General features: G+C 35.4%; 1 pseudogene; it reads right to left on the bottom strand.

Annotated features, from left to right (window-relative positions):
* Positions 1–2,861: 2,861 nt before the first annotated feature.
* The window catches only part of LOC114624747, a 92,088-nt pseudogene continuing 68,104 nt past the window's right edge, over positions 2,862–26,845 (bottom strand).

The following is a 26,845-nucleotide window of genomic DNA, read 5'->3' as shown; positions in this document are numbered from 1 at the left end:
ATATATATATATATATATATGACAATGATATATATGATAGTTATTATGTTATGTTATCATGTTATTATAAGATTACTAATAACATAAAACAGAAATACAGGTAATATTCTGAAAGATAATTTGTGCTAACATATTATTTAAAAAGTTTCAAGTCAACAGAAATGAAAAGTGAACAAACAACAGATGGGACAGATGGAAAACAATAGCAAATTTTAGATTTATATCTAACTATAATAAAAATTAAATTAGGCACAAATTGCTTGAACATTTTAACTGAAAAGTAGGTGATGAAAATATATTGTGATTAAAGAATCACTTTAAATCATTTTATACATATAGACCAGAATAAAAAACACATACACTATAAAACCTAAAACTTACAAAGCATATCATTGATTAGCATCCTTGGGTAAAAGCAAGATATTACAAGAGAACTAAATGGTTTAAAGAAACAAATGTTGATTCATTCACATTTTAGTGAGTCCAAAATCCAGAGTCAGTAAGCCATCAGAGATAACTCCTACTGAAACTTCTAAGAAAGGATATAATCTCTGCTTCATCCAGATTTTTCCAATGCCCCTATCTTTGAGATGCATAATTTCAGTGTCTGCCCTGACCTCTTTTTTTGATTATACATAATTTCTACTTATCTTCTCTGCCTTGATATACTCCAATCGTAGGCGAAAACTACAGGAAACCAAGAAATGCTAAGAACAGAAAAATAGTATTCCCCAGGGAAGAGTTCAACAATTGGTTGTACAGTCTCAAATGGTCACCCCTAAGTACATACTGCATGAGGTATTGTTCAGAATGTGTAGTTTCTGTTTTGGAATATATGTCTACTTTGACCTTTAAGTTGTCTATGTCTTTGTTTCCCTGTGCTCTGTTAATCTTATGAGAATGTTAGCCATTGATTTGATTAAATCCACATTAACTATTCTTTCTAAAGAATAGTACACTGGTTATATTTAAATAGACCTCATTCATAAAGAATGTCACATTCTGATACTCAGAACAGTCAGAAATTGGGTTATTAAATTAATAAAACCATTAATGAACTTCATAATATTAGCAAAGTTAGATTTTAGAGTAAGAGAAATATTAGTATTAATAATGAAATGATACTTTAACACAATAATAGAGAAATTGCACTAGACATATTGATATATAACTTTAGAAAACAGTTAGTTGGTTCTGGTATTCAAGAGAATATCACTTAAAATACGTTAAGTAGCACAAGGAGTTTGTGATATATTTATTTGATTTGGTCAGTGTCTTAAGGTTCCGTTGCTGTGAAACGATACCGTGAAAGAAGCTACTCTTACAAAAGAATTATTCAGTTGGGGATAACTTACAGTTTCAGAGGTTTAGTCCATTGTCATCATGGTGGGAAGCATGGCACTATTTAGGCAGAATTGATGCTGAAGGAACCAAGAGTTCTATCCTTTGATCTAGAAGTAGCAGAGTAGACTGTGTCTCACTGGCCAAATTTGAGAATATATATATGAGACCTCAAAGCCCTGCCTCCATAATGACTCTCTTCCTTCTAAAAAGGCCTCATCTCTTCTGATAAGACCACATCTCCAAATAGTGCCACTTCCCTTAGGCAAAGGATATTCAAACCACCACGCTCAGCACTCTGTCTCTTGCAAAATGTATAATATAGAAAAGACATACAAAGATCTTAATTTATTGCATTAAGCCAAAACAAAAAAGCAAGCCAACATACCTTGGACTTCCCAAAACACTTAATTATTTTACCTGATTCTATGGTCTATATTTTAAATTCCAGAATACAGGGTTACAAAGTAGCTCAGTGGGTAAAAGGAAGCTACTTTGAACCATGATAACCCAAGATCAATCCTTCTATATTTGGAATCCATGATCATAATATCTATCTATCTATCTATCTATCTATCTATCTATCTATCTATCTCTGTCTGTCTGTCTGTCTGTCTGTCTGTCTCTCTCTCTCTCTCTCTCTCTATATATATATATATATATATATATACACATACATACATTGGAAGTCAAAAGAAATATATAAAACAACAGAAAAAAAGCTACTTACTACATAATGTACACCAAGCAAAATTACTCTTCAAAACAAAGAATAAATTAAAATATTGACACTAATAAAACTAAAGGAGTTCATTACCACTAGACAATCCTGGACGAAATGCTAAAAGGAATTTTTCTAGTCAAATTTAAGTAGCACAATATAGTGATTCAAATTACAAAAATGTACAGGTTCTGAATAAAGTTAAGTACATTTATACATATGGAAACTAATAGCACTATACTATTAACTTATTACTCTGATTTCTTTTCTATAGTATTTAATCTTCATATAATAATTATGAAATATAAAAATGTTTTAAAATACATAAGGGTAGAATTCATGCCACTAACCTTAAAAAGAATCAAGGAACTCAAAGAGTTATATATGTACCTTGAATCAAATCCCCTTAAAATACTTTTATGATGTTATATGTTCTTCTCCTGATAATACAAAAAGCAATATAATATATTTAAAACAAACATAGAAATAAATTCTTGTATGGCACAAGGCAAACTCAAACAAACACAAAAGAAGTTAACAAGTACAAAAAGAAGGAGAAAGTTCTAAGACTGATAGGAAAATATTACAAAATGGTAAATAAAAATTTTGCTTAGTGCAGTTTGAATATGTCTTTGAAATTTTATATTTCTTGTTTTGTGCAAGTAAAAATGAATATGACTTTCCATTATAAACTACTTTTAATATGAATTATTGGCAATAACTTATTTTTAAAAAAGAAGCCTGTATTTCCATATTTCTCAAATTAATCTGGCACAGTTGGATGCTTTGACGGGATTAATCAGAGATTGAAATCCGTTTCATCAACTGATTCCTCCAATTCTTCCTTTGTTTCAGCCTTGGCTGAGGCTGCAGGAGTAGCAGGAACAGCAGCCACTAGTTCAGATAGATCAGCCAAGAAGTCCTTGATCTTTTCAGCATGTGGGAAGGTGTACTCGATCTCCACAGACAAAGCCAGGACTCGCTTGTATCCACTGATGATAGAGTATGATACTGAGACAACATTCAGGTAAACAATCTAAACACTGGCAATATTTCACACACCCTTTAGGAAGTGAGTGCTGAGTCAGGACTTTGATGCCATGTACCAGGCTATAAATCTTGTCATATAAAACACCTGCTAGATGATCAGTCCAAAGGAGAAAGAGGGGACACTCACCATATTTGTCAGTGTAGCATTGTGGCTCCTGCTTTGTCTTCAGTTTTTACCAGCTACACAGCACTCAGACTTTCAATGGAACCTCTGAAGATATTAGTGGTGATGTTTAAAGCCAAGACAAAAGAGGTTCTGTAGCCTCAGACCAATGTCCTGGGTTGGCACAGTGATCTCATATGGGGCAATGGCACCAGCATAGGTGGTACCCAGCACCTTACCGGTCATCAGTATGTCACTAATATCTGTGAGGTCCTCCTTTGTGAAGACAAATCCCACATTACCCCAGATATGAGGCAACACTTTAGCAAGTGCTGGGTTGTTTTCAAGATGCCCTTAAATGGCCTGGCATATCACAGTGTTCCTATGAATCATCACCACAGTCTTCCCTCCAAGGGACATGCAGATATGTTTAATCTGCTTGAAGTCTACATTGTCTGTCCCCACAATGAAGCATTTTGAACAATCACCCAAATGTTGCATGATCTTAAGGAAGTAGTTGAACTTCTAAGGTCTGAGTATCAAAGAGGTAGATTTGCAAAATGGATTAAAAAAATAAAGATGCTTTCTAACAGTCTAAGAACATAATGAACATTGAAAGAACAGAAAATTGTTCCAGAGAAATAACAGTGAAGTGAACTTGCATACATAAAATATCATTTAAGTAGAAAACACTAAGAAGAGTACATGTTATAGTAGCAAACATATCAACTTCCCAAGAATATACTTTAAATATATATATACACATACATACATACATACATACATACATACATACATACATACATACATACATACGGGATCATAAATATAAGCAATATAAGAAATTTGATAGATCTTAGGCCCCAGGGATTGGGGAGGTCTAGTGGGGTGGGGTTGTGGAGTGGGGACATTCTCTTGGAGATAGAGGGAGGAGGTATGGGATGTGGAACAGCCAGAGGGTGGACCAGGAAGGGGATAAAGTCTGGACTGTAAAAAAAGATTAAAGAATAAGTTTAAAATAAAGAATGAAAAATTTTCAGATAATACTAAAGTTTCAAGTAAATTGTAATACTTTTATAGCAATTCCTGAAGAGGAAATAAAAAGAGAGAAGCAACAAAATAAAACATAAAATGTTGAAAAAAGAATATAAGAAATTAGTAAAGATTTGTACACATTAATTTGAATAATCTAAGCAAGGTAGATACATTATTTAAAAGTCATAATTAATCAAGGAAGAATGGTGGAAGAAGTGGAAATACAAACTTTCGTGAAGTAGTAAGGAGACTGAACTGAATAAAAAAAAAAATCTCTTCACTTCTCCAAAAATAAGGACAATTCAGGAATAAGTAGTATCACTGGTGAAATATACTGAATATTTAGGGAATTAATCCTCTAAACAGTTAACATCAACATCTAAACAATAAAAGAGGAAGACATACTCCCTATTCTAAAAGACCTGTGCTAACCTTATGTGCTATAGACAAATGTTTATTTTGCAATGGAATTATTTTAGTCATCCTGATTTTAGAAGTGTGAAACAGGCTTCTATTGTAAACATTCCTAAAACTTCAACTATTAGGAGACTGACATCCTAGAAATTCTAAAGAATCACATGTCTATAAGGACATGTACTTATAAAGATTCTGATGTGTTCTCTGTGAAATTACGGCTGAGGTTCCATAAGGATTTGCCTCCATGTTTATAGTGAAGTGTCCCCTGGCTACTCTAGCCATGACCAAAATGAACTGAAGCATGTATCTTGCTATGATTATGGTTCTGCAGAAGCAAAGAATTATTTGGTGATCATGATATTTTGCGTCACTATTAAGATAAATACTTCAAAAGTATGGAGAGCTTGCCATAGAGACAGAACCATTAGAGGGATACTCCACTAGATATTCCCATGGCACTCATGGGACTAGAGCCATAAACCAAAGGAAAAGGAGTGATAACTACTAAGACATCAGGCTTTCTGAAGCACCAACTACAAAGCAGTCAAATAAATTGCAACTTGTGAAGCTAAAAGGATACTCTATCCCAAGACCTTTATAGTACACTCCTACTGTAGTGTGCAAAGGAGGTCGTACATGTTTAAGATTTAGTATCCACCTTTCTGGGCTCCACAGTTGTTTTGGGTGTGTTAATATTCTAGAATACTAACTAATGAACAATAGAGTCAATTTTCTGTAAGAATGTGTTATTCACCAAGGAGAAATTACCCCAAAGCTAATTCATTGATTAGCAGTAGTAGCTGCTACTATTATCACAGGTCTCATGGTGCAGGGACAAGTGTCTCCTTTTCAGTTTTCCTTTCATTGGGTCATGCTTCTATAACACATAGTTTAACTCAGGGCCTTTTGTGGTGGAGCTACCATATAGGACACTTGGAGCAGTGTTGCAATTCCATTAGAGTGGTAATGACAAGATAATATGCAAGAAGAAAGAAAATGAAAAGAACCTTTTACAGCCTCTGCTTTTCAGGTGCCATGAGGGACATATACAATAGTTTCTGATGCTAGAAATGATACACCCATAGGTAATGACTTTTTTTTTTCTGGTTATAGATATCTGCTGCCTCCAATTTCAGGAACCTACATTTCACATGAATCCCTACCTATTGAAATTCTCGGACACAAATAAGATGGTCAACAATCAGTATTCAAGTGACTTGGCCAGTGGTTAATACTACCATTTTAATATGGATAGCAGGTTTTTTCCTTGCTCAAACAAGGTTCTTGTGATGAAAATAATCCAGTTCCATACATAAAGATGACCACCCTGGAGGCCAAAGGTGTACAGGCACATGATTGACTTGAAAACATTATGAAGAGAAGAGGAATGGCTATTTTTTTTCATTAGAGAGGAGTTAAATACCATAAATTCTTCTCTCTTCATGGAGTTGCTTGCAAATACCTGCAATTAAACCTTGCCTGATTTCTGAGTCTTAATTTATGAAACAAAAACCCATAGTCTTTCCACGAAACAAACTTTTTACAAACCTTTTCCAGAAGCTTGCTAAATCCTATGTTGGCTTGAACACCATTGTAGGCATATATTTTCCAGAACCTACTTTAATATGGATTCAATCTCTGTTCTAGCCTACCTCCCACTGGAGGTTGTGGAAAAGAATGATTATTAGGATAGGGGGGGAAGTAGACCTAACTGTTTAGAAATAGTTCTTTGAGGCAATTCAAATATCTCTGTTTTACTCAGTCTAGTCCGCTAGCAAACATCACACAGCAGTTCAGTCCAGAAGAAATCATGAGGCTTGTTAATAAGCCTGAATAATTTGAAGCAGCAAGAAGTCACAGGAGAAGTTCTTTGGTGAGTTTCTCTCTATAAATGTGCCACAAGCTAAGTTCAGCAATGAAACGTAAGGGGAACCAATACACGTATGTTGCCAGAGAAGACTAGCAAGGCAGAGCAAGGGGAACCAATGTTAGAGCTCCTACTGTCATATTTATATGCATTCTAAACATCATGTGTCCCTTCATGCTTTTGCTATAGTGAAACATCCTTTCATCTCTGTTGGTTTCAGTAAAACATTCTTTTACTTGTGTCTGCTTCAGCAAAATATTCTTTCACCTGTCTGCTGAACAAAGTATAATTATAACTTAACTGAGTCTCCAAAGAAATCAGAAATCTCCACTTTCCTCCATGCATTCTTTTCTCTCTCTATCTGAAGAAACTATTCTTCTTTTTGGCTACTTACAACTTTCTGTTGTTGAATCTGTATGATTTCATAACTTCTAACATACAAAATATAGCTGTCTTTCTTCCTTTCCCATCTCCTTCCTCATGGGAGTTAACAAGAACTTCAGCTACTCTGCTCTGTTTTTTTCTCTCTAGAACTCCAATAATCTTATTTTAGATTCCTCCAAGTCTCATTTTAATTATTTTATGTAAGAGATAAAGAATCTATAAGTGAGAGCTATTCCACAGTGATACCAAGCCTGCAACCAAGTTATTCTCAGACAATCAAGTGTTGAGTCCAAGAGGATAACACTAGATACTTAAAATGTTACAGAGTAGACTGTCCATGTTTTGGCCCTGCTTGGAACTAGGCATCCTTATTTCATTTTCACATTTTTTGAATTGGAATGTTTTTGTATACAAATGACACCAGTATTATACATCATGCTATATCTACAACCAGTAAACATGATATTTCAATAAGATTCAACAATTAAATTTTCTAGATCAGGCTAAATTATCTGCTAGCTTGTTGGAGACCAAGGATGTGTTTTATATGTAATATGGAAGAATGACATGAATTTGAGGCTTAAGAGAGCAGATTTGTTGTAGATATAATTGTATTCTTCGAAAATTCATACATTGAATTCCTAACTCTGAATACCTCAGAACAGGGCTACATATGGAGGAGGAACATTTAAAAATCAATTCAAGTGAATAATTTAAAATGATAATTAAGTTAAAAATAGACTAGCTGGGCTAGCCTTATTCCAATCTGGTTCATATACTAAAAAATATTATAGAAAACAAAAAGACACCAGACAGGCATGCAAATGAAGGAAGATCTTATGAAAAACTATATGGAATGAAACAATGGAGAAGCAAAAGAAAGATACTTCAGCAAGAGCATACAATCATACTGATATTACAGTTTCATCCTTTAAGAACTCTAACAAAATAGCTTTTTAATGTTTAAGCCAATTATTTTTTATCACTTGGCTCTTGTAGCCCTAGCAAATTAACACAGAGAAAGGCAAAATAAGTGATAGCTGAGTGTTCATCCCTAAATTTATACAATGTAAAATCCAAAAGATAGGAAAGAATGCTGCAAAATGCTATCTTAAGAGCAGGACACAGCCTTTGCAAACATGATTTCACAGTGGGTATGTTGCCTGAACTTGGAATGCATAAAACAGGGCATGTTAAGTGCTAATCATGGATAGTGGACAGTCTCCTGAGGCCCAACCCTTTACAGCTGAATGGTTGACATCTTAATTGGGATTTCTATTGCTATTAGGAAACACCATGACCAAAAAGGAAGTAGGGGAGGAAAGCCTTTATTTGGCTTACACTTACATATCACTGTTCATCACTGAAGGTCATGATTATTCATCAACAGGGCAAGAACTCAAACAGCAGAAACCAGAGGTAGGAGCTAATGCAGAGGCCATGGAAGGTTTCTGATTTTGGCTGACTCATCATGGAATGCTCATCCTGCTTTCTTATAAAATCTGAGGATGGTACCACCCACAGACCCACAGTGAACTAGACACTTTCCCTACTAAACACCAATTTAGAAAAATGCACCACAGTTGGATCTTATGCTGTCATCTTAATCAATTGAAGTTTCCTCTATTCAGAAAATTCTAGCTTGTGTCAAGTCTACATAAAACTAGCCAATACAGTTGGCTACTGATGTATTCTTGGAGAGGGATAGTAATTGTCTTTTGATGTGTTCCAAGTGATGAGCCCTTGCAAGTCTAATGGATAAATAAGAACCCATGACTAAAAAGATAAGCCTTGTTAAATCAGAACAAAAAAGACATAAATTCTGGAAGAGGACACATAGAGAGAAGGGAATAATATCAGGAATTTGAGTTAAATAAAAGTGGGTATGATTAAGAGAAAATAGAATGAATTGTATTTTCTTTAAACTGACAAAAAACAAATTAAATGAAGAAAATAAAAACAATAAACCATCATGTCTTATCAGGATGGGTATGGCCCTCATGCCTTACTGGATAACAACAGGGGGACCAGAGCTATTACAAAGTCCCCTTCAGTTACTGGAGGTCAGGCCTCTATCCCTACCTTCGCAAGATTAGAATCACCACAGACCTTATATACTTAGAGGAGGGAGGAGATGTCAGGGGCAGCCCTGCTTATATACTCTAGGCCTAAAAGCAGCCATAAGCCTAAAATCAGCAATAGGCCTGTCATACATGTACACTAACACCAACTCTTGGGTCTCTGTGGAAAAAAACATTAAAACAGATGGCTATAAGCTATTGTAAACAGGCACCTTTTGTGGAAATTTACCAGCCTGAGTAGTCATAGACCTTGTAAATAGGTAGCCTTGGCAGATAATACCAACTTAGATAAGGACAAGTGAATCATAGGCAGAGTCATAGTGATCTGTCCCCTGAACATTCACCCAGCCGATACCCTGTTCTGAAAGATATCTGTATTCCCCCTGAACACCCTATGTGAATAAGTAAAAATTACGATTTGATATATATAAATAAATAAATAACCATCATGCCTTATAATGATTGATAAAACAATTTTAAGCAATAGATTTATAAACTGAGTGAGGTAGCATACTAAATACACTAAAAGTATTATTAAGCCACAATCATTAGAATGTTTATTTGAATTATATCTAAGTTACATTTCTTATTGCTTTGACCTAATATCAGACAATAAAATGTAACTTAATTTATTCTGACTCACAGTTCAAGAATAGATACAATCTATTATTGTGGGGAAGCATGACAACAGAAATTTAAGGTAGTTCTATACAATGACATAAAATTGTCAAAAGATAAATGAAAAGGAGAGATGGGACATAAGACCTAGAGGCCTACTTTCAGTAATATACTTGATTCCAATAAGTTCTTCCTCCAGCTTGGAGCCAAGTTTCAAAGAAACGATATTGTAGGGGATATTTCACATTCAAGGCACAATAGAATGCTTATCTGGTTAGATATATATGAAAGATTAATAAATATAATTTACTACATTAATGGGATGAAGAACAATGAGATACATGATCACTTCAGTAAATTCAAGAAAATAGTTTTACAACATCCAACACGTTTAACATACAAATCCACATATGAATAAGTCAAAGACTAGATCTGCCTTATTAAGATCATGTATACAATCTCTCTTTCTACCATCATGGTGACACATTTTAGCCTGTCATTCAGATAGTAAGGAGAAGAAAGACACTCAATTTTGCTAATTGTACTCTATGTAGTAAGGAGACTTTAGTGAGAATAATGATACAAGTCGAGAAAACAAAAACTTTCAAAATCATCTCAGATCTATGATTAAATGAACTTAAGTGAAATAACAATAATAAAAAAGATCATTCCAAGAAAGCTATGTTAGTCTTAATATGTCAGAATATGCAATCAATATTCAGACTAAGTTTCCTTTCTTTATCAATGATTAATCAAAAATTCAATAAATAAAATAATTGTACTTCCTATAGTATTAAAATTTTAAAAAAAGAAATGAAAAAACCTCAACACAAAAAACTTGCAAGATTCAAACATATATGTGCTCGTCACTGTTAATATTAACATCTTTACATTATCCAAATGTAGAAAAAATTATAGACTTTTATTGCCACATATGGGGTACAATTTCTCTTGCTAAATATATATCTTTGACTCTTCAATATAGATCATGCAAAAGAAAGAATGTCATGAAAATATCATTGCAATCAATTAAAAGACGAACAAATTAACTGCTTATTGACTGTGAAAGTTACACCATGTAATTTCTATAAGCAGTAAAATAAACAAGCAATTCTTTATTTAAAACAACTGAATACATTGGAAACTCCCAGGACGCTATGAGGGTGACCCTAGCTAAGAATCCTAAACTTGGGGCATATGGAACATGAAATCATCACCTCCTGTAACCAGGCAAGAATTCCAATGGATGGAACACAGCCACAAAAATTTGATCCATAATTTTCCAGCCTGTAAGTAGTGCAGGAATAAAGAGGGAACAGAAAGTGAAGAATGACCAATCAATGACTAGCCCAACCCAAGTCTCATGTTAGAAGAGAGAACCCATCCTTGACGCTATTAATAATATTCTGATATATTTGCATACAGGAACCTAGCATAACTGTCCTCTGAGAGGCTCCACCAAGCAGCTAACTGAAACAGATTCAGGGACCCATAGCCATACATTAGGCAGAGCTCAGAGAATCTTGTGGAATAAGAGGAGAAAGGATTGAAAAGAGGAGAGAGGTCAAGAACACCACAAGAAAATCTACAGAAATGAGTAACCTAGGCACACATGGGGCACAAAAACTGAACCACCAACCAGAGACGATGCATGGGACTGACCTATTTCATACCACAGATGACATTTAAAAGAGGAAGAAATCAAGAACCTACACTATCATACTTAGAGTTTTCTGCGAATATCAGTAAGGAAAATGAAAAAACAAAATATAAAAAGCAAAACAGTAAACAAGACAATGTGTAAAGCAAGATGACAGACTAGTAGGTACCCTGCTGTCACACTCCTACAGTGACAATAATTTGGTATTTATCTTTGACAAAAATGAGACTTTGCAGGAGTTTTAGTACCCAGGTAGGAGGTTCAAAATGCTGACAGATCCCAACAAGGCTGGAATCATGCTTTTACCTCTGAGGATTTGGCTATTGTCTGATTTGACTGTGGTCCAGCAACTAGCACCATCAAACAAGAAACCCAGGGAGAAAAAAACCCACTAATATTCAAGTATCAGACTCAATTATGGGTTCTGGCATGGCTTTTGAGCTAGCTCTAGCTTCGTTCACCCATTATATAAGAGAAGTACTGCTTATCCAGGAACTCCACAGGAGACATGCCCACAAGTGCACATAAATACAGGCCTGTCAAACAACAATGCCTACAGATCCTGAGGAAATTATATAATTGAGTTCCAGTTCCTCCCACCTAAAGTGTGGGTATAGTCTTCTTTTCCTAAAGACTTAGAGAGAAAGACACTCATCTGTATACTTGAAAGTCAGGGCTGATGTCCTTGGTCATGAGGTAGCCCTATGAGTTCTCCTGATCCTCTCTCAGCTTCATTTAAGAGCATATCTGCCAAACCAGTGTTCTTGAGAGATATATGTTTCTCCTTGTCCCTGAATATGGAAAATTATTCTGAAGTATTTTTAAATGTACATCCTGGAGGATCCCTGCAGTCTGGGCCAATACTACTAAATCATAGTCCAGGAATATTCATTATCACTAGAAAACCAAGCCAACTGACCAAATTTCTAGAGGCTGTCAATATCTTCTCAGAAAAGTAAAATGGCAAGCATGTTTGAACCCCTTTAAGTGACCTGTCAAACATAATTTTCACTGTATACCCAAATCAGCCACATTAAATGATTGCAGCCCATAACTGTGAAATTAGAAATATTCTACCAATTTAGAAACCAACTCCAAAATCTTACCTGTAAAGACTGAAAGGCATATGTATGTTGCTCCTTCAAATCCTCTGAACAAGATGCAAAGTTGTTAAGAATTAACTCCAATGCAGTAGAAATGCATGCATTGCCTTAAAAGAATTAAAAATAGACATCATTAAGAAGCTTAATGAAAGCACCTGAATAGGTGAATAAGCAAAACCAAATTAGATATGCATTAACAAGAAGAAAAGTTTATTAAAGAATTATGAATCATAAAACTAAACCAAATGGAACCCCTGGAGCTGAAGAGCAAAATAACAGAAAAGTAAACATGTCAGAGAGCTTCAGCAACATCCTTGATTGCTGAATTCTAAGACATGCCATTAGAAAATAGATTTTTACCAGGAAAAGAAGAAAGATGACTAAAAAGGGGAAAGCATGAGTAAAGGCTCTATTAAATAATACTAAGTTGAAAAAATTAATTTATTAGAATTCAAGAAGTGAGAACGAAGGGAAAGAAAATGCATTTAATGCTCAATGTCTCTAAAGTCATCTCAAATATATTATTTTTATTAATCATTCCATTTGTCTACATCTCAATAGATATCTCACAGTTATCCCCTCCACCAGTCCCCTATCCCATGAGATCACACTTCCCGGTTACCCCTCCACCAACCCCCCATTCCACATCTGCCCTTCCCCTTTGCCTGTATGAGGGTGCTCCCCCAACTACCCACACTCTCTCGCTCTACCATTCCAGCATCCCCCTACGTTGGGGAATCAAATTTCCCTGGGACCAAGGGCCACCCCTCAGTTTGCTGTCAGGCATGGCCATCCTCTGTTACATATATATCTGGAGCCATGGATCCCTCCAGGTACACTCCTTAAAGGACTCTCTTGGGATTTCAAATGGTGTGATGAGAAACACATGAGCAAAAAAAAGTTGTCGAGGAAAGGGTTTATTTGACTTACATTTGCTTATTGTAGTCTATCATTTAAGGAAGCCAGGACAGGAACTCAAACAGAGCTGGGACACTAAGGCAAAAGCTGATGAAAACGCCATGGAAGGTACTGCTTACTGACTGGCTTGCTCTGAAATGCTTTCTCAGTCTGCTTATTTATAAAACACAGGACTACAGACTATGGATGACACCACCCACATTGGGCCATGCCCTACCCCATTGATCACTGAGTTGGATCTTATGGAGGCATTTTTCTCATTTGAGGTTCTCTCCACTCTGATGACTCTAGTTTGTAGCCAGTTGACATAAAATTAGTCACTACAGACTCCAAATAAAATCTACCCAAAGAATATTCCAATGTATATTACAATTAAAGTAGGAGCTTAGAACATAAAACCTAGACAGTTTCAAATCTTCTACAACATTTAGTTTTTCAACCCAGCAAATCTTCCAATTACCATAGATGGAGAAACCAAGATATTCCATGACAAATCAAATTTACACAGTATCTTTCCACAAATACAGCCCTACGAAGGATGACAGAGGGAAAACTCTCCATTGACCTAGAAAGAACCCTAGAAAGAACAAGAAAGTAACATTTCAACAAACCCAAAAGAAGAAAGCTACACAAACATAATTCCACTTCTACAACAAAAATACCAGGAAGTAACAATCACTTTTCCTTAGTATCTTTTAACATCAACGGACTCAATTCCCCAATAAAAAGACACAGAATAACAGATTTGATCCATAAACAGAACCCAGCATTTTGCTGCATACAGGAAATGCACTTCAGTGACAAAGACAGACACTACATTGGAGTAAAGTTCTGGAAAACAATTTTCCAAGCAAATGGTCCCAAGAAACAAGCTGTAGTAGCCATTCTAAAATTGACTTTCAACCAAAAGTTATCAAAACAGATAAGGAAGGATACTTCATACTCATCAAAGGAAAAATCTACCAAGATGAAATCTCCATTCTGAACATCTATGCTCCAAATGCAAGGGCACTCACATTCACAAAAGAAACTTTACTAAAGCTCAAAGCACACATTGTACCTCACACAATAATAGTGGGAGATTTCAACACCTCAATCTCAGCAATAGACAGATCATAGAAACTGAAACTAAACAGAGACACAGTGAAACTAACAAAAGTTATGAATCAAATGGATTTAACAGGTATTTATAGAACATTTCACCCTAAAACAAAAGAATATACATTTTTCTCAGCACTTCATGTTGCCTTCTCCAAAATAGACCATATAATTGGTCACAAAACAGGCCTAAATAGATACAAGACCACCACGGACTATGGCTCATATTCAATAACAACAAGAACAGCAGCAACAACAATCCCAAAATGGAAAGCCGACATACACATGGAAGCTGAACAACTCTCTATTCAATAAGTTGGTCAAGAAAGAAATTAAAGAATTTTTCGAATTTAATGAAAATGAAGACACATTATACCAAAACTTACGGGACACTAAGAAAGCAGTGCTAAAAGGAAAACTCATAGCTCTGAGTACCTCCAAAAGGAAACTGGAGCGAGCATACACTAGCATCTTGACAGCACACATGAAAACTCTAGAACAAAAAGAAGTAAATACACACAAAAGTAGTAGATGACAGGAAATAATCAAACTCAGGGCTGAAATCAACCAAGTAGAAACAAAAAGAATTATATAAAGAAACAATAAAACCAGGAGCTCGTTCTTTGAGAAAATCAACAAGATAGATAAACTCTTAGCCAGACTAACCAGAGGGCACAGAGACAGTATCCAAATTAACAAAAGCAGAACAGAAAAAGGAGACATAACAACAGAAACCAAGGATATTAAAAAAAAAAAAAAACTTCAGATCCTACTACAAAAGCCTATACTCAACAAAACTGGAAAATCTGGTTGAAATAGACAATTTTCCAGACAAATAGCAGGTACCAAAGTTAAATCAGGATCAGATAAACCATCCAAACTGTCCTATAACCCCTAAAGAAATAGTCATTAAATGTCGCCCAACCAAAAAAAGCCCAGGACCAGATGGTTTTAGTGCAGAATTGTATCATCCCTCAAAGAAGACCTAATACCAATTCTCTACAAACTATTCCACAAAATAGAAACAGAAGGAACACTACCCAATTTGTTCTAGGAAGCCACAATTACGCTTATACCTAAACCACACAAAGACCGAACAAAGAAAGAGAACTTCAGACCAATTTTTCTTATGAATATCAATCCAAAAATACTTAATAAAATTCTCACAAACTAAATACAAGAACACAGAAAAACTGTCATCTATCATGATCAAGTAGGCTTCACCCCAGTGATGCAGGGATGGTTCAATGGAAATCCATCAATGTAATCCACTATATAAACAAACTCAAAAGAAAAAAGCTACAGGATCATTTCATTAGATGCAGAGAAAGCATTTGACAAAATTCAACACTTTTTCATGGTAAAAATCTTAGAAAGATCAGGAACTCAAGATCCATACCTAAACACAGTAAAAGCAATATACAGCAAACTAGTAGCTAGCATCAAACTAAATGGAGAAAAATTAAGCAATCCCACTAAAATCAGGGACTAGACAATGCTGCCCACTGTCTTCCTACCTATTCAATATAGTACTGGAAGTCCTAGCCAGAGCAATTAGACAACAAAAGGAGGTCAAAGGGATACAAATTGGAAAGGAAGAAGTCAAAATACCACTATTTGAAGATATGATAGTATACTTAAGTGAAAAATTCCACCAGAGAACTCCTACAGATGATTAACAACTTCACAAAGTTGCTTGATATAAAATTAACTCAAATAAAACAGTAGCCTTCCTCTACTCAAAGGATAAACAGGCTGAGAAAGAAATTAAGGAAGTGATACCCTTCACAATAGTCACAAATAATATTAAATACATTGGTGTGAATCTAACCAAGCAAGTGAAAGATCTGTAAACAAGAACTTCAAAACTTTGAAGAAAGAATTTGAAGAAGATCTCAGAAGATGAAAGATTTCCCATGCTCATTGATTGGCAGGATTAGTATAGTAAAAATGGCCATCTTGCTGAAAGCAATCTACAGATTCAATGCCATCCTCATCGAAATTCCAACACAATTTTTCATGGAGTTAGAAAGAGCAGCTTGCAAATTCATTTGGAATAAGAAAACTCAGGATAGCAAAAACTATTCTCAACAATAAAAGAAATTCTGGGGGACTCACCATCCCTAACCTTAAGCTGTATTACAGTGCAATAGTGATAAAAACTGCATAGTATTGGTACTGGTAAAGTGACAGGCAGGTATATCAGCGTAAGAGAATTGAAGGCCCAGAAATGAACCCATATACCTATGGTCACTTGGTCTTTGACAAAAGAGCTAAAACCATTCAGTGGAAAAAAGATAGCATTTTCAACAAAAGGTGCTAGTTCAACTGGAGGACAACATGTAGAAGAATGCAAATAAATCCATTCTTATCTCCTAGTACAAAGCTCAAGTCCAAGTGGATAAAGGACCTTCACATAAAACCAAATACATTGAAACTAATAGAAGAGAAAGTGGGGAAGAGCCTCAAATACTTGAGCACAGGAGAAATTTTTCTGAACAGAACACCAATGGCTTATGCTCTAAGATCAATAATAGACAAATAGGACCTCATAAAATTGCAAATCTTCTGTAAAGCAAAGGACACTGTCAACAGGACAAAATAGCAACCAACATATTGGGAAAAGATCTTTACCAATTCCATATCTGATAGAGGGTTAATATTCCAATATATACAAAGTACTCAAGAAATTATACTCCAGGGAACCAAATTACCCTATTAAAAATGGGGTGCATAAGCCCTTGGTCCTGTAAAGGCTTGATGCACCAGTGTAGGAGAATAAGCGTGCAAGGAGGCAGGAGTGGTTAAGTGGGTTGGGGAACACTCTCATAGAAGCAGGAGAGGGATGGGATAGGGAGCTTCTGGGGGGAAACTTGGAAAGGGGACATTTGAAATGTAAATAAAGAAAATATCAATAAAAAAAAAAAAACAAGAAAAAAAAGAATTCTCAACTTAGGAATATCAAACGGCTGAGAAGCACCTAATGAAATATTCAGCATCCTTAGTCATCAGGGAAATGCAAATCAAATCAACCCTGAGATTCCACCTCACACCAGTCAGAATCTCTAAGATCAAAAACTCAGGTGATAACAGATGCTGGTGAGGATGTGGAAAAAAAGGAATACTCCTCCATTGTTGGTGGGATTGCAACCTGGTACAACTACTCTGAAAATCAATCTGGCAGTTCCTCACAATATTGCACATAGTACCTGAGGACCTAGCTATACCACTCCTGGTCATATAACCAAAAGATGCTCCACCATATAGCAAGAATACATGCTCCACTAAGTTCATAGCAGCCTTATTTATTTATTTATTTATTTGTTTGTTTGTTTGTTTACTTATTTATTTTTATTTATTTATTTTTTGAGTTTTTCGAGACAGGGTTTCTCTGTATAGCCTGGGCTGTCCTGGAACTCACTCTGTAGACCAGGCTGGCCTCGAACTCAGAAATCTGCCTGTCTCTGCCTCCAAAGTGGGGGGATAAAGGTGTGCGCCATCACCGCCCAGATAGCAGCTTTATTTATAATAGCCAAAAGCTGGAAACAACCCAGATGTTTGTCAAAAGAAGATTGGATACAGAAAATGTGGTACATTTAAACAATGGAGTTACTCAGCTATTAAAAAGAATGAATTCATGAAATTCTTTGGCAAATGAATGGAACTAGAAAATATTGTCTTGAACGAGGTAATCCAGCCTGAAAAGAGATGTGTGATATGTTCTCAATTTTTAATGAATATTAGTCATAAAATACAGAATACCACCCAAAATGAGGATGTTATTCGGAAAGGGAAAAATTGTCATCTGAGGTGATGGCAAGATCAAGTGTAGGAAGAGCTAGGGACAGAGAACCAGGAGATTGAATGGAAATCTGCAGCAACCAGTGGGGAGGCTCATCTCTAGGATGTGCAAAAGACTAAGGACAGCAGAGACTCCAGGAAATCTAACAGGATGCCTCTAACAGACTCCTAGTAGGGGGGATATGGAGCCTGAGTGGCCACATCCTGTAGCCAGATAGGGCTCTCAGAGGAGGAATAAAAACACCAAACTTCTCACAAGCAGGGACAAAGTTGGAAGGGAGACTGAGAGAATGGCCAACCAATGACTGGCCCTACTTGAGATTCATTACATGGGGAAGAACCAATCCCTGACTAGTGATGACAGTCTCTTATGTTTGCATACAAGCAGCCTACCAAAACTGTTCTCTGAGAGGCTCTACCCAGCAGGTGACTGACACAGATGCAAAGACCCTAGAACTAAACATTATATAGAGCACTGAAGTTTTGTGCAAGAGTTGTAAGGAGATTTGAAGGGCTCAGCAGGACTCTATAAGAAGACCAACATAGTCTACTAACGTGGATCCTTGAAGGTTTCCAGAAACTGAACCAAAGAGTATGCGTGGGCTAGACCTAGGCCCCATGCATATATGTAACAGACATATAGCTTCATCTTGAGGTGGGTTTCCCAGTGACTGGAACAGGGGCTTACCCTGATTCTTTTGCTTGCCAGTGTATTCTATTCTCCTACCTTGGCTGCCTTGTTTGTCCTCAGTGGGAAAGGATGTGCCTAATCCTTCAGTGACTTTATGTGTTAAGGTTGGTTGATACTCAGGGGGAGTTGTCTCCCTTTTTTCAGAGAAGGAGAGTACTGGGGATTGGGGAAATGAATATAAGAGTGTGGGGGGGGCTGGGAGAAGATGGGGGCTGCAATCAGGATATAAAGTGAATAAATAAATAAATAATACACAAAAAATATTTAAAAAAAGAAAAACTGAAGAGTTCCAGCTACCCGCTAACTCTCATAAGTTCTATCATGCTTTTTTTGGGGGGCCACAGTGGACATGACTTTCTCAAACTATGAGACAAATTAATTACATTCTCCTGTAAGTTGTTTGTTGTCAATTATTTGCTTACAGCAATGGGAGAAAGGCCCAATAATACCCACTAAAATGCCCCCTTATCCTTCAAAGTCAAAGTGACCCCAAAAGTTTATATGTATCACAATGAAAAATTAATTCAGTATATCTATGAGAGTTCCACAAATCTATACTCTTTCATTATTCCATAAATTCAAGTCTAAACTTTTTTGTGTGAAATAAGGTAAATTCTGCAATGTAGTCTTATAAAATAACTTTTGAAATCATATACCATTAAGATTCTAGTTATATTAAGCATAGGACAAACATTCTTGTTTCTGAATAAAGGGACAAAAAATCTAATGGATATGGATCAAACTTAAGCGAGACCCAAATCTAGTAAGGGAACTAATACATCCTTGCTTTATGGTATGCTACAATGGTATTTGAGTTCTAAGGAACTTTAGGAGACCTACCAGTGTGACATTGCTGTTTGTAAGCCATATTGTACCTTTTCACCCAGTAATTTATACAAAAATATTAATTTTCATTAAAATATTTAAGATATAGTATTTTTATTTATTTTTATAAATTTTAGAGGAATTCATACATTGCTGCTCTTTGGATATGATTTTGCTTGCAGCCCATGCTGTCATGTTTCTAGCATTTCTTCCTTACCTGGACAGCATTGACTTCACTCCTACAGGTTCACATATAACTCACTTATGAGCTAAGGGCAGAATGATGAGAATTCAGCAGAACGCATGGACCTTTGATTTTCCTTTGAAAACTTGGTGGAAGTTTCCAGGTCCATATAATTCTACTATTTGGTTTTCCTGTTAAACTAGCACCATGTAGATAATATCAATGTCTTCTAACAGAAGAGCAGCACTTGTACATATTTACATCATCTCTGCAGCAATCTCTATGTCTTGTGGACTGAAATCGAAGAGCTGAATTCATTGATACTTTTGAATAAGTAGAACTCCTCAGAGCCTTTGTCTAAAAGAACTTTTAATTGAATCCAGTTGAATATTTCTAATTTGGTGTGTTTGGGATAAATTTTGTCAAAATATCTTTCATATTATGCTAGTATAAAGCACTCATATTCTTTTGGTGAACACTAGAAATGATAACAGCAGGCTCCTTAACCATATATTTTTTACATTTTTTTTCTTTTGAGGTGTTGGTCAAGTTCTCAAATATTTCTGCATTAGTGTTTTCTTATGTTGCAAATTTTCATGTAAATTTGGATCAGAGTAACTAATAAATTTTCTATTGCCTAAGTGTTGTGGTACTTTGAAATTTTCTTTACCATGAAAATGATTTCTTAAGCTTCTCAGGTGTACATGGATTAGTCACTGAAAACCTTGACCCATCCCTAATTTTGTACAGAATGTTTCCAAGGTAAACTTGTAAATTAAGGGAGTTGTGCATTGTTCGTTGGTAATTTGTACCCTTTTCATCACATTATTATTCATGGTCTATTTTGAAGGGCTTGACTTCTAATATAACCAATTTATTATTATCATTTTCTAAAATTCCTGAATTATTAAAACTGGTAGTCCTGAATTAAAAAAAAAGAAAAAGAAAATGATTTCTTAATTTTAAGCCTAGTATTCAAAAACGTATAAGTACATAGACAAAGCCTTTTCAAATAGTGCAACAAGAGTGACCTTTATTCTAATTCCAAATAGAATGCTTATTTTTATCTGAACCCATGTCTGACTATCTTTTATTATTGATCATCTTCTGAGGCACCACCAGTATCATCCGTGAAACTCGGCATACAAATTTCTAGACTTTCTCTAATTCCTCTAACTTTCCCCACACCCTTCCCGTAAAGCAATATGAAACTCCTTTCCACATTTTCATGTACATAATAAAAACATAAATCCCAGGTCTCAGTGACATTTTCCTGTGTTAAATGAAATATCTGAGGTAAACATCTTAGAAGGAGAAAGGTTCATTTTGGTTTATAGTTATAGAGATTTATGAATTTTGAACCTGTTGTTTTCAGACTGTAGTGGCATGTAATTTTCAGGTGTATGTAGTCACAGTCAAGTGTTTTCCTTGTGGCTTAAGAGTACAGGAAAAACAGCAACACACCACACAATTGCAATGCCCCCAATGAACTAAAGACTTTGTTTTCCCCTGGCTCTTAACAATACCAACATTGAAGTAAAAAGCAAAACAAAACATTAGTACGTTAGTTTTAGGGGAAACATTTAAGTTCCAAATATTTTATTCAGATGATTCATGTCTTCTATGAATATTTATTTTAAACACACCTATAAAGAAATAATAGATCTAGGCCAGGTGTCATATACCTAAAATCACAGCACCTGAGAGACAGAGATAGGAGGATTCGCAATTTGAAGACAACTTGGGATACCTAGTAAATTACAGGCCATGCTTGATTTCTGAATAAGATGTTGTCTCAAAATAGAGTCTTCTCTAAAGAAAATCATAACTTTTATTGCAGTTATGCATAAGAAGTATGTGAACAAGTTATTCCAAATTAATCTATAAAAATTGATGTAGAAATTCAAGTAAGATATTAGAAATTAAAGTCTAGCCATATGTTTTCAAACCCAGGGATACATTTATTTCTGAAATATAGGAATTTGTATTTTTTAAAAATTTGACTGATTCCTTGTGTACTTCACATCATGTACCCGATTCCAACTCATTTCCCTTTCCCTTTGTATCTACCCTCCACCCTTATATAGCCTTTATTTCAAAAGAAAACAAAATAAGATAGAACAAAAAAATTGTGCTGTGAAAGCTTCAGTGTGTCACACATTATACCCTTTTGTCCACACGACTTTACTTGAAAATGTCGATTGTGATGTGTCATTGGTCTGTTTCCAGACCTTTGGCTTCTGCTACACTGCTTCTGCTATACTGGGAACTAATGAAGACTATTCCAGATATTCTGTTGTTGCCCTGCGTCATGGTGATCCTGAAGCTTTGGATCTGCAGAACCAGCCCTTTCAGGCACCCTAACAGATCATAGATTGAATACATGTTGGTGCGGGCCAACTCTAATCCCTGATCTTTTATGAGCATGTCACTAGGGTGAGCATTACCCTATCTAGCTCACCCAGTGTTGCAGCCATTGAGAGGCAGAACCAGCTCCTCTCCTCTGGTGCCCTCAGTGGGCTCACTTGTCCCTTAATCACCAGACCCAATTCTACTGTGTTGCTCAGGTGAGGTGCAAGGCTTGCTTTGCCAAGTGCTACAACCAGGGAGGGGGCAGGGCCAACTTTCCCATTCTCATGGCCTCCAGGATAACTTACCTGCAACCATAGGTTGTGAGAGGTCAGTGGGGCATCTCCCAGGAATTTATATTTTAAAGCCAATATTTTATTTAAATTTTTATAATTGCATCAATGATGTACTAGATATACAGAAAATATTCCTGGTATAAAGTATTTTTATAATTTAAAACTTATTCATAAATACCTGGGTGAAGATAATCTAATTATGTAAAACAGCAAAAGTGATTTATGTTCTTTTTCAAAATTGATGGGGACAGAAATCTTCAGTTACAATTATAAGTGAACCAAATGGATTCTAGTAAATATGAATAAAATACATGATTTTGCATTTTATAGCCCAAACTCAGAACACTAAAACAAAAATAAAGTATTCAATGAGAAAAAAGGTAAACTTTAAAAGGGCAATCAGATTGTCAGATGACTTAACAGCTATTGCAGTAGAAGCTAAAGACCAGTGTAATAATACTTAAAGTGTTAATATATATATATATATATATATATATATAATTGCCAAATATAGAATTTCATATCTAAGCTTAAGTAGCTTTCTTAAATTAATAGAAGAATACTATGTTTGAACAAACATAGAATTTGAAGATTAGTATGAATTTATTCTTATTTAAATAAATTTTGAAACTTGTTCATGAAGAAGATGAGTGATTTTAGAAATATCAGATAGAACACACAGGCCAGAAAATCAGACAGGTTAACTGCAAACCTTCAACTTTCCCTCCTCCTCTCCTTCAAATCTAATCCCCAGTCTCACCCTGAACTCTATAGCAAGCCACTTCCTGTGCCTTTCCTCTCTCTGTCCCCATCTCCAGTGGATCATAGAGATCTTTTTCTCCAAGTCTGTGGAGAGCCGCATAGTGCTGCACCTTTAAGATGGCACTGGTCTCTGCCTTCCACCACCTGCTGGCGAGGACTCTTAGGAGTAAACAACTCCTTATATGGCAGTGGCAGTTGATCTGGCTTGTCTCCCTGTGTGTGGACCTATCTGCTGTTGCCACGTGGCAGACGGGGGTTGGCTAGCCCTAGAGTACTTAAGCCTGGAGAGGCTTCCCTCGAGGTCGTCAGTTAGAAGGTGGTCAGTTAGAAGGTCATCAGTTAGAAGATTGTTCAAGGGTCCTGATTAAACTGCTTGGAGAAGAGCTCCTGCGTTGCGTCTTCATTGCTGGTCGAGGGTGGACGCGACACAAGTCCCTATCTCATTTTTTAAGCCGTCAACTTCAGAAGGAATTCCCTTAGGACCTTCCATCCAAGAATGACAGAGAAACAAATGGGGCAGCAAAAAGCGTAGTCAAGATTCATATCTTAAATCTCCATCTTCTTCAAATCCAGTCCCCCAGTTTCATCTTCAACTCTGTAGCATACCACCTTCTATGGTCTTTTCTCAGTCTCTGAACCCATCCCCAAGGAACAAACCAGATCTTGATAGAATACTCTTCTGTCCTCTTCACTGTGGACCCTACTAGCCTACCTACATTTTTAAGTATCAGCTCCCAGTACAAACACATTGTGCCTGGAAACTATAGTGGCCACACCTATCAGAAACCTCGAAGCCTTCTCTATCAGGCAAAACACAGCCATCACATTCTTCTAAGAACCAAAGAAGGCCAAAGAAACCAAGAAACAAACACACACCCAACAAGGACAAGACAAGATATCAGCACCGAGAATTATGACTATCCCAAATCCAGATTCCTAATGTAAAAACACTGTAACAGTGTAATAGTGTCAAGACAATATGCCTTCACTAGAGTTCAGCAATAGGCCCTGAGAATTGCAACACAGCTAAAGCACAAGATAAAGACTTTTATAAATATGATAGAGGTCCTTAAAGAGGAAATGCATAAATTCTGCATAGGAATCTATAGAAACACAAACAATGCAAGAAAATGAATAAAACAGTTGATGACCTGAACATGGAAATAGAATCAACAGAATCTATGTGACTAAAGATAGCATAAGGAAATTTGAATGTAGAACTGCATCATCAACATTCAAGCTCTCCACTCAAAGTTTTAATCAGTAGCACAATCACTTAGAAGTTTAATCAGTCAATTGGTCTTATAGAAAGTTCCACACAGGTACACGGATTTTTGTTTTGTTTTGTTTTGTTTTGTTTTTATAGAAACTTCACTTGATAAACTTAGACATAATCTCTGACTACATAAAACAATAGTACATAGAAATATTTCTAAGTGTGACCTGGGATTATATACAACTGTAAAATCTCTCTACATGTCTTCACTTTCTAGAACAGAGCTAATATGGAACTTGGACTCTTATATCTAAGGAACAAACATAAGACTATCTACAAGATTTCTTGTTAGCCAGAGATGATGCCATATATATGTAGCATTTGGAAAGTTGGAGACGGTCTGTATCTCAAAATATAGTAAATGATAAGGTAAATATAATAAAATTCCTTTTATCAATTTTTATACTACCTATCTGTCCTGGTGTAATTGCATTGACCAAGGCAGTTAACATAAACAAATCTAATTTCTGTAGTTTAACCATCACAGAACCAAAATATATACTCTTTAATTCTGTTTATACATTTAGTCCCCTGTTAATTCTATGATGGAGACGTGATATGAGTTATGAATGTGAGGATCTCGGCTTTATTATCTCAGCAGTACTACAGGACAATTTGGTTATTTTTATTTTTTTAACCTGTCTATAACTAAAACAATTTGTTACACTTGGTATCCCTTAGGCCAGACGTTTACATTAAAAAGACCTACACATTTCTTCTTTGGTTCCAAGGTTTTGGCAACAAATGGAGAAACATTTCTAATAGTTAAATAAAAAGTAAGGGACTAATATAGTGGCTCAAGGGTATTTGCCATGTAATCCAGGTGATAATAGTTTAATATCCAAACTACAGATTAATATGGAAGGAGATAACTGACTCAAGAAAGCTGTCTTCTGACCTCTTCTTGTGTGGCTTGGCATGTATGTGAACAAACACATCGTTATGTATACATATACACAAGTAAAAGTGAATGCAGTTACATATAATAATAAAAATATTTAAAAGGAGAAAGAATGATTATCAATGTAAATAGTAATTGATCACATGCTCATAATGTAAACAGAAATATTTTTGGATATATGACAAAGTTTACTACTATATGTTTTTAAACATCATAGAACAAAAGAAAGCCATAATTTAAGGTGTTTTTAAAAGTATATTGGTGAGATTACCAGAGTAGATACCCAATGTAAAAATAAAATCATGCTTATAATATGTTACACATTGTTGACATGTTAACAGAGGATTTCACACTTCATTGAAAAGCCAGTAAGACAATTACCAGGTCATTAGTGTACAAGTTAAGCCTCAGCTTTGAAACTCTATTCTGTAAGGACTTCTTTCAGTTTATTTGATAGACAGTTTAGCTCCTAGCATACGCTGAGTCAGAATATAATCTGTTCCATCTTTTTTAGATACCAACAGGCTAGTCTTCAGAGAGTTCAAAGAAGGTGTTTCTGGGATTCTGGCAAACCTAGGAAATTTATTTAACTATGCCTTGCTGATTCATTTGGTTTCCTTAAAGAAAATCCTGCTAATCTGGCACAGTGAATTTCTGATCTAGTGAGACTCTTGAGTGACTATTTAAGCCTTTGTAAAAGTCAGTTACTAATGTTCATTTAAATATACACAGTTAAAAAGGAGAAATGCTTTATAATTTGCTCACCAATTAAGAATGCTAGTATTTTAAAGCAACACAAATTATATCAAAATTCCACCAGAGTTTGTGTAAATTGTATATATTTGCAGTATTTTACAGGCTGATTTTCTTATTTCATAATATACATGTCTTGGAAATTATTTTGTCAATACATGTAGAAATTCCTGTTTAATGGTGGAATTTCATTTGACTTTATGATTTAATAATTTTGTTATTTGTTTTACTGTTGATAAGTATTTTATTATTTTACCTTTTGACTAGTATCACAATGAACTTGCAAATATATATGACTGTGTAATATATACACATAAGCATGCATACATATATTTTATGTACTTCAATGATAATATTCATATGTTCCCTCAGGTTTTTATGTTTTCTCTAGGTTCAACAGTAATTGAGAAGATGTCTTGTATTCTAAAAGGGTAGTAAACTATGTTTCTATGACTGCAAAATTAAGGAAACATCTAAAGATCGTGTCTTTAAGGTGTTTGCATATACACTTATGTTTCATTGGTCTTGCTCATGTCTAGATCCCTTTAATTTACATCTAATTTCCTTCTTCTTCTTCTTCTTCTTCTTCTTCTTCTTCTTCTTCTTCTTCT

This window comes from Grammomys surdaster, unplaced genomic scaffold (assembly GCF_004785775.1).
Source record: "Grammomys surdaster isolate TR1022 unplaced genomic scaffold, NIH_TR_1.0 61, whole genome shotgun sequence".
NCBI classification, from domain to species: Eukaryota; Metazoa; Chordata; class Mammalia; order Rodentia; family Muridae; genus Grammomys; species Grammomys surdaster.
The sequence above is the reverse complement of the archived record's forward strand: the minus strand, read 5'-3'. Positions and strand labels throughout refer to the sequence as shown.